This window comes from Micromys minutus (genome assembly GCF_963924665.1).
Source record: "Micromys minutus genome assembly, chromosome: 3".
Classification (NCBI taxonomy): domain Eukaryota; kingdom Metazoa; phylum Chordata; class Mammalia; order Rodentia; family Muridae; genus Micromys; species Micromys minutus.
Window position 1 is genome coordinate 87,294,959 of NC_137972.1, and position 14,754 is coordinate 87,309,712.

General features: G+C 43.7%; 1 protein-coding gene across 4 annotated transcripts in view; it reads right to left on the reverse strand.

The window, feature by feature from the left end:
• Positions 1 to 14,041, reverse strand: part of SLC8A1 (solute carrier family 8 member A1) — a gene marked incomplete at its 3' end in the record, with an annotated part of 271,539 nt that extends 257,498 nt beyond the window's left edge. For 2 of the 4 annotated variants that reach the window (XM_080914734.1, XM_080914733.1), the window contains exon 1: positions 13,862 to 14,041. The remainder of the gene's footprint in view (positions 1 to 13,861) is intronic. The other 2 variants (XM_080914731.1, XM_080914732.1) reach the window with 1 other exon arrangement.
• Between the last annotated feature and the right edge of the window lie 713 nt (positions 14,042 to 14,754).

A 14,754-nucleotide genomic window follows, 5' to 3' on the forward strand; every position in this document is an offset into this window, starting at 1 on the left:
CACAGTCACATACATAGTCACACACACAGTCACACACACACAGTCACATACACATACAGTCACATACATAGTCACACACACAGTCACACACACACAGTCACATACACACACAGTCACATACACACAGTCACACACATAACAAACACACACACACCATCACACACACATAGTCACACACACACAGTCACATACATAGTCACACACACAGCCACACATGCACACAGTCTCACACACAGACACACACACAGTCCCACTTTCTCTTTCTTTATCTCCCTGAGCTTTCTGTCAATAGGGAGGTTTGTGTTATCATTCTTATTTTACAAATTTGAAAAAAAAGTGTAATACACTGGTTAGACTAGTCCTTTGAGAAATGTCATTGGCTGGCAGGGTGTTACCTGGTACAGAATTTTATCATAACAAGGAAATGCTGCATTATTAAGAAACCAAAACTTATACAAGGATATCAGTGTGGCTCACAAATGCATTGTCTTACAGTTCAGACTAATTTTACAAACTGGTCAATAATAAAACAAATCAAAACAAAGCAAAAAAAACAAAACAAAAAAAAAAAAACCCAAAAAAATACCCAAAACCTTGCAAGGATAGCATACTTGTTCATGGCTTCACTGATAAACTTCTCTTAATCACTCACATGTGCCAGACACTTAGATACTATGTGTCAAAGATGAGAAAATATCTCTCCAGTGCAGTGAACACTCATTAGGATGTTACTGAAGTCAAGGTATGAATCTCCTTTCTAGAAGATAAAGCTCTTCATTACTAGAAGCTTTCAGAAGAGGAGGGAACCGTCGGACATTTCAACAGTGTAACTGAACTCTCGATTGGACAGCCTTTAACTTTCCAGATTCATGTACTAAATCCATGACTCTAGAAACCCCAGACCACTGCATCTCTTTCCTAAATCAGTGGATTTTAAGGTTAATGGAACCAAGTGCTTGGAACATATCCTTTGTCTTGTTAGATTCTTCCAAGGCCTTTCTGGTTGACAATAGTAATTACTTTGATGAGAAGTTTCTTATTTCCTACATAGTGGAGAAATAACAGCCTTTCTTTGATGGTTGATTTTATAACCTGGAAAAGAAAGAATGAGGTCATATCTGTGTTTCTAAGTGTAAGTCATTTAAAAAAAAAAAAAGATTTTCTAGCAAAATATTCAGCAGCCTAGCCTGAAGACATTTAATCGTCAGAGTGTTGGGATGATGAAATGGACCACTCAGTAAGGTGCTTGTCAGGCAAGAATGAAGACCAGAGTCTGGACCTCCAGAACCCACTTAATAGCCCTATGAGCATAAAAGCCTGCTTTCATTCATGTACTGTGGAAGCAGGTACATGCATGGATCTCTAAACCCAGCTGAGTCTAGCCCATGGGTGAGCTCTGGGTTACACTAAGAGACTCTTCTAGAATTGAGAAAGGCACCTGATGTCAACTTCAGGCCTCCACACTCATTGTAAAACTCTGAGGAAAAGTCTATAAAAGAAAAGAAATCTCTCTAGGACACGGTAGGAGAAAAAAATCTGAAAGGAACATAGAGTGGGAATAAAGGCAGGAATGTACGTATCTTCCACTTCATTTCACTAGAAAAGCATCAGAGACAAAAGAACACAGGCCCCCGGGCCGTATCTTCAGATGCACCTTGGATAGAACTGCTGGGCTGCTGCAGACATCGGCAGGTCTAAGAGAGAGCAGGATTGGCACTGTTCCCTGAAAAGACCTGAAATAAGGGCCAGATAGGCAGAAAAGGAAAAGCTGAGTGAAACACAGAGTAAGGACTCAGATGCAGGTGCTTCTGCAGAAATCACATACTCAGGAGAACACTTAATTAAGAAAGTGGAACTAAGAGCAAGAGCCTTGGAGGGCAGTTGTATGTTTCGTCTATCATTATGACACCAGTGCGGGGAAAGAAGATGTATCATGTGGCTTTGCCTCTTATAAACTAAGATGGACCCCTTGCAGCATTAAAATAGGAAGGGCCTTCATGACTGTGTTGGAAGGAGGTAGACGGCTAGGGGCTGAGGGGAGATGGGGCGAAAGAGACACTCACAAGGAATCGTCAAACAGGAAGATGAAGACACTGAGGAATTTACAGAGCACCTAACTCATAATCTTGCTGCACATTAGTTCTGCCTCTGGAAGCAGGAAAGGGCTGGAATTGCTGGAGGCTACAGGAGCACCTGATCAAATTCAGGAAAAAAATGGAAGTTTCCAGAGGCAAACCCTAAAAACAAAATAGAAGTTGAAATCTGATGACCATGAACCTGAGATCATATTTGAGTAGTGGGGAAAAACTACACTTCTTAAAATATAGGCTTTTCATAGTTGCCACCTATTTACCAGACTCTTGAACTCCAGAGCTAATCTCCGAGCGGTGCTGCAGCTCCTTTTGATTTCTAGAGTGACTCCCGGAACTGGAAGGTTCGGCGCTATAACTCAGTTTCAGGATAGATGATACCAGAATATATCAAATAATTTGTTTCATCAATTTATATTTTTATAAAGAAAACGCTGCGTAAATAAATTGAGTCTAGAGAATTTAACAAGCTTATCTCAGCTTCATCTTCAAGTAAAAACTTTCTTAGGAGATAGACTCACTGAAAGTAAGTCTTTTTCCTGTTTGGTATCAAAATTTGATCTATGGACAAATTCTCCTGAGAATGGCAGAAGTGGGAGGATATATATATATAATATTTATATATACATATAAAATATTATAAATGATAGATAATAGTCAAGTGCATAAATACTTCCTGTGTGTAAATCTTCTGTCAATATTCTATGTTACAGTTTAGGAAAGTTCCTGAAAGAACACTCAGTAGCTTGCCTCTGAAACCATACACAAACCCACACAGAGGCAGTAAAATTTCAAAAGGGAAGTCAGCTTGAAGAGGAACTTGTCATCTCTTATTATTCAACAAAATAAATGGAGTGTTGGTGGCCTATGGGAAAATATGAACATTGTGCAGAAACCTCTGGGCAGCTTATAAAATGCTCATGCTCCCTATGGCACAGGGCATACAGTGTGTGTGTCCTCCAACCCAGCCACATGTTTATCTTGGGAAATTGTTTAAATACCAGTTGAAGTGTTGCAGTTTTAATGTTAGAAAAGCTGTTAGAGCTACTTTATTATTGCCTTCTTAGATCAAGTGAGGGTCAATCATAAAGTTAACCCTTAGAGAAGACACTGAGAAACTTAAGGGAAAGAATTAACGGAGGGGAAATTAAAACCAGCCAACCAACCAACAAACAAAAAGATTCATGATAATTTCTTTGCTTCTCGAGCCTTTGCTTAAACTAGAATGATTTTATCAATATCAATGAGTAGCACATCACTCAAACACCCATTCATCATCTACCCATCCATCCATCCATCCATCCATCCATCCATCCATCCATTCATTAATTTATCTACCCATCCAACAAATACTGAATGTCTATAAGGTGTCTGGTGACTGGAGCTAAAACAACACACACACACAATGAATATAATCTCCTCATGAAATGCATGCCTTCTCTGAAAGTCAGTCAACAGTTATTACTCTAAATTATTTTATCAAACTTTAATTATTAGCTGTGGCAAATTAACACAATCATATGAACTCAATCATATAAAACATAGAACACTGGGGCCTGATCTCTAGGGTTTTAGTAAAGGCACCAAGAGGAAATGACATTTGAGTTATTTAGAAATTTAGAAAACTACAGGAAATCAGACAAATCAGTTGCTTAAGTGCAAGTTATCAGTGACCCCTTGGCATTACCCTTCTGGATAATGGAATTACCCCACAGACCCACCGTTGTATGGGGGTTTTAGATTATATTGGAAAATGCTGGACATAGCATCTATAGTTTATTTGAGATTTTCCCTCTTGGAAGTCAAAGCTATGAAGCTGTCTTTAATTGCTTCCTAACATATCCTGTTCTGAGGAGTAGGGTAGATAAAGATCTCTCACTGGTCTAGAGGTGACAAAAACCGAATTCCAGATTCAGCACCACTGATGACTTTTAGACAAGCTCCTTCTGCTTACTCTTTCCTACTCAACTGTAGAAACAAGGAATTTTGTGAACAATCTGGATCTAGGATACTCAAATCCTGCACTGTAGCACTCAACGTGATTCATAACACAGCACCTACCCACCTCACTGGGTCTGTGTCTCTGACAGTCAGCTTAACTTCTAAATGAAAACAATGATTTCATAAAATTCTTAGGGAAATGGATGGAACTAGAAAATCTCATCATGAGTGAGGTAACCCAGTCACACAAAAAACACACATGGAATGCCCTCACTGAAAAGTGGATATTCTCCCAAAAGCTCAGATTACCCAAGATACAATTCACAGACTACATGAAGCTCAAAAAGAAGGAAGACCAAAGTACAGATGCTTCAGTCCTTCTTAGACGGGGGAACAAAAACATCCACAGGAGAAAATATGGAGATAAAGTTTGAAGCAGAGACTGAAAAAAGGGCCACCCAGAGACTACGCCACCTGGAGATACAGCCTATATACAGTCACCAAACCCAGACAATATTGCCAATACCAAGAAGTGCATGCTGACAGGAGCCTGATATAGCTATCTCCCGAGAGGCTCTGCCAGATCATGACAACCATCACAGCCAACCACTGAACTGAAAACAGGGTCCACAGTGGAGGGGTTACAGAAAGGATTGAAGGAGCTGAAGGGGTTTGCAATCCCATGAGAACAACAATACCAAGCAACCAGAGCTCCCAGGGACTAAGCCACTATCAAAATCATACAAATGGACAGACCCATGGCTCCAGGTTCATATGTAGCAAAGGATGGCCTTGTTGGGCATCAGTGGGAAGTGAAGCCCTTGGTTCTGCCAAGGATTGATGCCCCAGTGTAGGGAAATGTCAGGCCAGGAAGGTGGGAGGGGGTTGGTGGGTAGGGGGCACTCAATAGGAGTTGGGGGAGAGAGGATGGGATAAGGGGTTTATGGAGGGGCCATCAGGAAAGGGGATGACATTTGGAATGTAAATAAAATATATCCAATAAAAATTAATCTGACCTATATATATTTCCTTTCTTAACCTTTTCTACCTAACCTCCCTGATCCACCCGTAAAGTCAAATTTCTCTCTGTAAAATTTCCTCTACTATAATTATTATACTCATCACCCCAACCCACCTCTACCCCAGGAAAGCTCTTAAAAGTCATGGAGTCTGTTCTCTTCTTTTTGGTAAGAAGCCCCAGGCTGTTAACTGCAGAGCTTCTGCGGAGCCACGTGACAGACTAGACTCTAAAACAGGTCTGTGAGTATCCAGGCCACCTCTCTCGACTCTACACCAACTGCTAAGATGTCCTGGGCTCACTAATGCTGGGTCCGTACCCCCTTGAGTTCTATTCTGTATGTCGGAGACTGACAATCCACGACCAATGGCATCACCCAGCCTGCCACCTGGTCTTGTAAAGCCCATGAATTTTAGATGCTTTTCCAGTTTTCAATGATTGGAACCTGGAGTAAGGGAGTATTTCACCTTTCAAAGGAAACTTGTGAGATATTCAGAGTCAGTGTTTATAAATAACTTCTTAAGAAAACCCCAGAGACACTCCAATATACAACAAAGACGCATGCACCACAATGTTTATAGCAGCTCTATTTATAATAGCCAGAAGCTGGAAAGAACCCAGATGTCCTTCAGTAGATGAATGGATACAGAAATTGTGGTACATTTACACAATGGAGTACTACTTAGCTATCAGAAACAATGGCCTAACAAAATTCTCAAGAAAATGGATGCATCTAGAGAATATCATCATGAGCAAGATAACTCAGTCACAAAAGAACAGACATAATATGCAGTCACTGATAAAGGGATACTAACCCCAGAAAGCTCTGAACACTCCAGAAACAACTCACAGACTGCGTGAAGTTCAAGAAAAAAAATTATGCTCAGTCCTTACACACCAAGAAAACTTTGACTAATTCCGGGTTACATCCTGTTTTACATGTACTTTTTGCTCATTGTAACTAGTAAGATCTTAATGCACACTATCAAACCTTTGGAAAAAAAAAAAAAAGCCAAGCACTGTCAAAAATGTATTCATGTACATTTATGCAAAAATGCTTAAAACTTGTTCTTTTATCTTTGTATTTTAAAATAAAGTTGTTCAAAAAAAAAAAAAAAAAAAAGACACCAGAACCCTTTAAATAGGTTTTTCGATTTAGAGACTGTGACAGAATGCATTACACAAAGTCTAGCACTGAGTGGGGGAAAGTGGACACAAAGTCCCACCGCTAACAAAGGAGGCATTTGCAACTGATTTTCTGGAAGAGGAAAAATCAGTTTTCTCCTTTGGCAAAAACCTGGGTTTGTCTCGTTCTATTCCAGGAGAATTCCCTTGCCCAGGAATAGTTGGCCAATGCAAAATGAGCTCTACAGCTTTTCTTCTTGTTTGTTTGTTTGTTTGTTTGTTGCTATATTTGTGTGTGTTTTCTTTCTTTGTTATAGCTTACTGGGTTTTGCCTTTCAGGTTTTTGTTTTACATTATGAACTTTTGAGAGAGGAAAGGAACATGGGTGGGTACAAGGTGGGGAGAATATGAGAGGACTTGGGAGGGGAGAATATGATAAAATATATATTGTATGATAATTTTTAAATGATTTGTTTAAATATAATGTCGAGTAAATAATTGTCATTCTTCAAAAAAAAACAGCTCTCTCTTTATGTGTGTATTGTCTGGCTTGGCTTTCTTGTAAGAAGAGAGTTGAATGTCTGTGACAGACCCGATGGTCCAAAAAGTATATATATATATATATAAACTCTATTAAATTGTGAATATACTTACACTCCATTTTCCCATGACAACACCCTATATCATTAGCATATCCATTAAAAGGCACAATGCCACAATAGGGACAAGGACTCTCATTATTTAACTCTTAAGCTATGGATAAGTCTTTCTAAAATACTTGTATTACAGAAACTGCAATACTAATGTATTATTCCTCCGTAGAAGCGAAAGGCTTATTTTTATCATTAATGATATTATTATAATCATTATCCCTCCTTAAATATATGATGAAAGTGAGCTGAGAGAAGTGCTGAATTCAAACAAATATTACAATTATAAATGATATAAATTATAATTATACATCTGCTAGCCTCAGAGCCAGGTTGAGAGCACAAGAGGCCTGCAATTTAACAGTCGAAGTTGCTAAACAAAAAGCAATGTTTGGTACTCTGTCCTCCCTGGGGAATCCTTGTTTGACATCTAGGCATTCCAGAGGCTGGAAATGCAGCCCCATTTGGGAAGGTCTTCTCCATGGCCAGAGAGAAGAAAAGCAGACATGGCTTAAATGGAATGACCTCTAGGCACCATGATCTCCCTTCTCAATCTTAGAGCCATCTGATGCTACATACTCATGATTTTGTGATTTGTTCAAATGTAAAAATAAAAACAAATAGACAAAAAAAATCTATATGCCATCCGATGTTTTCCAATGCTGAGTGTGGTCTGGAATGAGAATGTTGACTTAAAAACAAAACAAAAATTATTCATTTTCTGAGCCGAAAGAAAAGATTCATGGGGATAAGAACTCTTGAATTTGTCCAACACACAAAAATTTCAGCTCTGGTGTGGTCATTTCTTCACTGCAGAAAAGACATTGTGAAAGGAAGCTGAGGCTCCTGAGATGGAGCACGGTTCCAAACTCTCCCAACTCTCTGATGCCACCTCTAGCAAAGTCTACAAAGCAAGTGTCAGTTTGGGAGCAGAATAAGCAGCCCAATGACCTAAACCTGTTACTAGGCTTGGGTGCTCTATGCTAAGTAATGAACACAACCAGACAGAGACCCAATGTCCTGTGTATTAATGAGGGGTGCAGAGGAAAATGCATCAAAGCCATCGATGAAATAAAAAAACAAAACCACCTAGAGTGTACCAAGGAATGCCCAGTGTAGCATCACACCTAAAATCCCAGAAATCTGGAGGCACAAGTAGGAGACTTCAAAGCCCACTTGGGATCCATAGTGAGAATTTATCTTTAAAAGCAAATAAACATTAAACCAAGAGGTGCATTGACTAGTGGCCCTCCCTTTCTCCTGGCCTCTGAGCATTGCGGCCTCTGTCTTTCAAGGCTGTGCTGTGACAACTCACCGTGATGAATATTATCCTCCAGTGCAAAATGCATTTGAGAAATGTCCAAAGCTACTATTAATCCTGGCTCTCTAGTGCATGCATGTGGTCCTGACGGGGAGCAGGGCAGATCAGCAGCTGTGGAGACGCTCATCACATTGTTCTAGGGCTGTCCTTGTCATAAAATGCACAGAACACACTTCACTTGGTCAAAATGACTAGGTTTATTGGTTTTCTAAACCCCTTTACTAATTCTTTGTAATGACCCAAAGTCCTCTCTCTTCCCCTTCCGCTGAAGTTCAGATCCTATCTTACTCAGCCATGCTATTTCATCTACGAGTGTTCTAGACCATGACAGGAAAAACTAAATCCAGCACACAGGCTTCTGTATTCTCTTATCCACCCAGCAGCCAAGTCATTCAGCTGCACCAAAGTATTCATCTTTAAATGCTCCTTTGCTGCACACTTCCAAGCATCAAACAGGAATAGATTAGATAGATAGATAGATAGATAGATAGATAGATAGATAGATAGATAGGTAGATAGATAGATAGATGATAGACAGACAGACACACATACACACACATGCATGCACACCGCTTGTCTAGATAATGACATGACAAGTATTCACCAAATGTGAAATGACTTGCCTTAATTTTTACACAACCTGAGTGTTCAGTAGATGCCACGGTTGGATTAGTATCAGGTGCTGAATCACCGGTTGCCTTGTTGTTTTGACTTGATCTCACATTAGAGTCAACAAAGAAGGTATCTGTACTTGGCTTGCAGTGGCATGGAATTTGCAGAGTGATGACTCCATCTTTTAAGATGGCCTATGATATACACATTAATTCTCCAAGATTTCCTGAATGTGCAAGAGACCGTTTATCTGAATGGGCACCAAGCGACTGTTGTCTAGGTGATCGGTGGAAATGACACAAAACGTTACAATATAACACCTTCAGGAATGTGAGACTGCCCATCTGCTCTGGAGAAAATTCTTTGCCCATTTCTTAGAAGACTTACAAAGGCTCTTTTCCAGAAAAGAACCAGAGGTTGCTTCAGCATAAAACCTTAGTATAGGAATCTGTTTGTCTACTTCTTGTTACTCTCCAGCTAGTGGCCTGTCACTCAAAAGCTCGGCTCCCAGGCCCTTGGCTCCTCATACTTCCCTATCAGAACAGTCACCAGAGGGTACACATGGGACAGAAACTCAGCTTTAACTCTTCACTTCCTCTTTGTCTTGTACGTCACCGGTCCTCTGGATGTTTTTGCATGCTGGTCGCATGGAGCACTTCAGATACACAGATGGACATATACTAATAGCTTGTGTAGATTCACATATGGTACCTCTTTGCTGGGCAATATCTCTGTGTTATGTTAGGGATTTGTTCAGAATTCATTCACTTGGATGGCTTTCATGCTAATACTTTCTGAGTCTATGCTGGCCAATGGATAAAGGCTTTGAACCTATGCATGTTTTACCAGACTCGAATAACTTAGTATAAATGATGGTCTAGCCCTCTGCCAAAGAACGTTCCCTTGCTTCGCTTGTGAGTCAGGATGTTCCCTTTCTCCTTTGAAAACTGAGGAGGGAGTAGGGATGTGCGTTATTTGAACCTTCATCTACCTTGCTACGTTCTGGACCAGAAGGACCAAGAACCAAAAGACCTGAGGACAGGTGCAAACGTGAGTGCAAAGCAATCAGATGCCAAGCCTAGCTGCCAGGGAAGGGAGCAGTGAGCTCTACTGAATCGAGGCACCCTCTGCCTATTTTTAAACTCCTCCATGAAAGCGCAGCAGTGAGCACTTACCCTGGAAGTTCCCATGTCCCAAAGTGGGTTGTCTTGAGTTGCACACAACTACTCCCATGGTTAATTTAAAGTTTCAGCATGGTGTACATGAACACATGACAGGCTATAGGCTACAGAAAAGAGAGAGGAAGAATAGAGAAGGGGAAAGAGAGGGATGGCCAGAGAAGGGAGTAAAGGAAAGGGAAGGAGAGGAGAACGAGGAGAGAGAGAGAGAGAGAGAGAGAGAGAGAGAGAGAGAGAGAGAGAGAATGGAAAATAATCCTACTTCATTTAATGAGGCCCCACTAGACTAGTCCTGAGTTTAAATCAACATCCCAAAGGCAAAAGCTGAAAGCTCACATTTCCCGAGTCCGGTCTATCCCAGTGGGTCAGAAAACACCTGACATCAACTTCCCCTCCATTTAAGAGACATCTCCCAGGAGCCAGAACCATTTTGTTCAGAGGGAAAAGTGGAACCAGGCGGTGCTGTAACCCACTGACCTGGTTAGCCTTAGTCACTATTGAGAATTAGAGCTGGAGAGGGAGACAGTTAAAGGAGCAGTGGGGATCCAGACAGCACCCTGGAATCTAGAGAGTCGGAGAAAATACTTGCCACAAGAGGGAGCAGTAGAATTTGGTCAGATAGGAGGTTGCTGGATAAATGTTCTTGCTGGAGAAAGGGACTATCTCATCATGAGTTTACAGTCCACATTGGATCATGCAGTGTGGGTGGCACTGAAGGATGGAGAAGCACAAGGCACTTGTCCCTAGGTGGCAGAGAGTAGGACTTGGACCCCTCAATATTCAACAAAAGCAACAACTGAAAGAAACATCTATACAACAGCTCAAGAATATGAAACATGTAACACCCTCTTCTCTAAACCTTTCTTGCTCTATATTTAACTTTCATTCCAGTTTGGTCCTTGCTGATACCTATACCTGCTTCTTGCCTGTATAGCGTTCCCCCCTCTGCCTAGATAATCCGGGAGAAAAGACTGGCCTCACTGAACGGCAACAGTAAATATGACACACTCAAGTCTAAAACTATGACGTTCACAGTCATAAGCAAAATACTTTCTTTATACTGCTGTCTTTTTTTAAAATCTTTTCCTTTTCACTCTCTTTTCAAAGGGAGGAACGAAATTTATAGAAGCTGCCGAGCTTTTCTCGTCATTTATTCCGTCCAAGACACAGATTAAATACTAAGAGGGAAGGAACTATGCGTTTACTTTGCAAGATAAATAAAAGTCTATTTTGGTCGAAGATAAAAAAAAAAAAATAACATGTTAAATATAGCTCGCTAACAAATGCCGACGCTCTTTTCAATGTATCTTATTGTTTCAAAACACAGAGAGCCTGAAAGAGCAACTCTGGTGATTCCTACACACCAGTCCTCAGTATCGCTGGCCTCCCGTCCCTATGTTTACTTAGGGTCACAGCACTCACGGGGCTATGCTCTTTGCTTCACTGTCAGAATCAACACCATTCCCAGCTATCTCTTCACCTAAATCCAAGTTGATACTATGGAAACTCTTATCCACAGCAACAGGAAGGTCCACAGACACATGAGGGACCATGGGGAACATTCTATTTGTGCCTTTGGTTCTCTGCTTCCTTTCCAGACCTGACAAGCAGGATTCAAGACTAGAGTAGCAAAGGCTGATCATCCCAGGGACACCCTTTGCTACCTCTGGTGAGTTTGGCATTGAATCATGGTTTATCTCAGTTCATCATTTTTCTCAATCTTTTTCTAGGAACTGAATTCATTTTTTTTAAAATAAAACACAACAGCCATTTTAAAAGGAGGGAAAGAAAGAGCGGGCCTCTCTTTATAGGGGGAGATCTCAATTAAAGTGCCCAGAAATCCAAATGGAACACTTTTTTTTTTTTTTTTTTTAAAGCAGGCAGAGATTTGTAAAAATGAACACGGCTTAAGAAAGCCCATCTCAGTGAGAGCTGTGTGTCCTCTGCCAGACAGCTCCCTCCCAACACCCTGAAGATGGAACAGGCTCCTTCCTTCCTTCTGCCTTCACACCCGGTTAACCTCTGCAAATTAAGCAAGTTTGGCAAACCAGAGAGCAAAATCCCAGTAACACAGGATTTGAAAGAGGAACCTAAAGGCAGCCATCCTTCTTCTAGCTTTCTGTTCTTATAACAAATGAAGAATCTAGACCCATCCCCCTCCCCCCTTTTTTCTGTAGAAGAGACCTAAGAGAAGGCGTGTGTGTGTGTGTGTGTGTGTGTGTGTGTGTGTGTGTGTGTGTGTGTGTATACTTGTGTATACCTGTGTGTGTTGTGTGTGTGTTGGTGGGGCACACTTTCAGAATTTCCTCCAGGTTGCTCCCCTTCCACACTCCCCCACAGTTCCCTTGAGAAATCTTCACCCAGCAGGTCCTGCGTTGTAGATGCTCAGCTGCTCCTGGTCGATGTACTCAGACAATCTTTTGAAGCAGATCTGATCAAAAATCTCCACCTCCTCAGCTGCTGGCTCCATGACCAGGATGCCTGAACTGTCTTTAGCTCATCTGTCATGTTTTCTAAGCTTCTTCCACTACATCTCCCACTGATATCTTCTCCCTCCCTCCCTCCCTCCCTCCCTCCCTCCCTCTCTCTCTCTCTCTCTCTCTCTTTCTCTCTCTCTCTCTCTCTCTCTCTCTCTCTCTCTCTCTCTCTCTCTCTCTCTCATTCTAGTCATTACACCTCAAGCAGGACAAAGTTTGTGTTGTTACATTCACAACCACTAGTGGCTGACTAGCAGAGAGCGCCTGGCTCGGGGCGCGGGGGGGGGGGGGGGGGTGTTAAACCATACCTAGCACAAAAGCATGACTTTCTGCCCATGATCACGGACAACATGCCTATTGCTCTCTCCCAAAAATGCTTTGTTAAATTGGACCACTGCTGCTCTTGACTCAAGCACTGCCACTTTATCTGGGGAGGGAAGTAGGAAATACAAGCGAGTCATTTATCAGTCAGAGACAGAATCTGTGGGTCTGTGGGGAGGGCTAGCGTGTATGGGGTGGGGGAATGAAAGCACGCACATATGTTCTATTTTTTAAGGCATCTCCAGGTCGGATTTAGTTTCTCTGCCTGTCCGGCTGTAAAACCCCCCTTCCTTGAGAAGGAGGAGCCAAGAAAGAGATCCTTGAATCTTAGAACACAGGCCCTTTCCCCAAGAGCTAGCACATACTCAGTATCAAATAATGCGTCTGTGAAGTTCCCTTTGAATCTCTGGGTAAAGATGCCTGGGTGTGCAGAATCCGCAACACACACCAAGGCTTGGTGCCCAGGCGCTGGGATCCTAGAGCCCACTCCCCATCTCATTTCTCCCTCCTCCTTCTCCGCTATCCAGCCACACCTCCCTTCTCTCTGCAGTCCTCCCCTAGTAGCACCCAGCGCCCGCCAGAAGAGGTGGATCACAAGTGGAACCTTGGGAAAGACCCCAGGGATTACCAGGAAGAAGGGCGACCCGCTGTGAGAGGAGCCCAATGGATGGAGGTGTCTGGCTTTCCAGCACCGCTGCTTGTTTTCCGGGTGGACTTAGCTCTTTGCGCCCTGAATCCTCGCAGCTGGGCCAGCACTGTCCAGGGTGCAGCATCCCCCCCCCTCCCCCGCCAGCAACCCTTTCTTTCTCTGGCAATCCGCACTGGCAGGCGGAGACCCTCACGCCCAGAACCACCAACAGCCTGAGCAATTTCACTATCAAAGAAGCACGGACACACAGAAAATGTGCAAGCGCGCACACGCTCACACACGCGCGCGCGCGCACACACACATACATACACACACACACACACACACACACACACACACACACACAAACACACACACTCAATCACTCACTCCAGAACCAGCCCTTTGGCTTAAACCAAAGGAATCGCAGCCTAGGGAACCGCGAAGAGGACAGTTCCTGTCTCCACAGCGTCTCTGCCTGCCTGGGGACCAGCTCCTACCTGGGTTGAGCCTTGTGGATGGATCCCCTTCCTGGGTCCTGCAAGCCTGCCCGGAGATCGGGCGCGCTCACTCCCTTTTGAGACGGCTCTCGATCAGGAAGAGGTCGCTTCCATCCTCTGCTGGAAGCACAAAGCCGGCGGCGGCCCGACTCCCGAGCAGCGCCCGGCTCGTGCGAGCAGCGGCGGCGGCGGCGGCAGGCAGCGGTGCGCGCGGGCGGGAGGCGGCGAGGCCGGCGGGCTGGGAGGGCCGGGGCCGGGCGGCGCGCGCGCTGCGCTCCCTCCCTCGCTCCCTCCCCTCCCTCCCGCGCACCCCGCCCGCTGGCCCGCCCGCAGCCTCGCACTGGCTCGCACGAGCCGGGCCCGGCGCCTCCTTCCGTCTCCCCGCCTCCCCGGACCCCGCGCGCTACCCTCGAGTGCTTTGCGGGAGCAAGAGCCGGGCGGGCGGCGGTGGTAACCACCAGGTCTCCTCTGCTCCACCAGTGGCTGGATTTCCCCGGCCGTGGGGACCCCCGCAGTGCGTACAAACCGCACAAGCCAGCCCTCTCGTGCACCCCAACAGTCGCAGACCGGTGCCGCTGCAACTTTTCTTTTGAATCTCGCTAGGCTGATCCATAGACACCCCCCCACCCCAAACACACACCCCAACTCGCCTACTCCTTCCTTCCCCAGAATTTGCTACTCCAGTGTCTTTCTTCCTCCACATTCTAGTCCTCTGCTAATGCATGCTCTATACAGCAAAGGGAATCTGAGGATGTATCGCCGATTCCATTTTAAAACCCTTACTCTGTGTTTCAATTTCATATCTAGATTAAAAGAAATATATCCTAGCTACTAGATGCTGCGGGTCACATCCAGACTAGGGCAGGGATTTCCCCAGTGGAGATCTCCCAAAG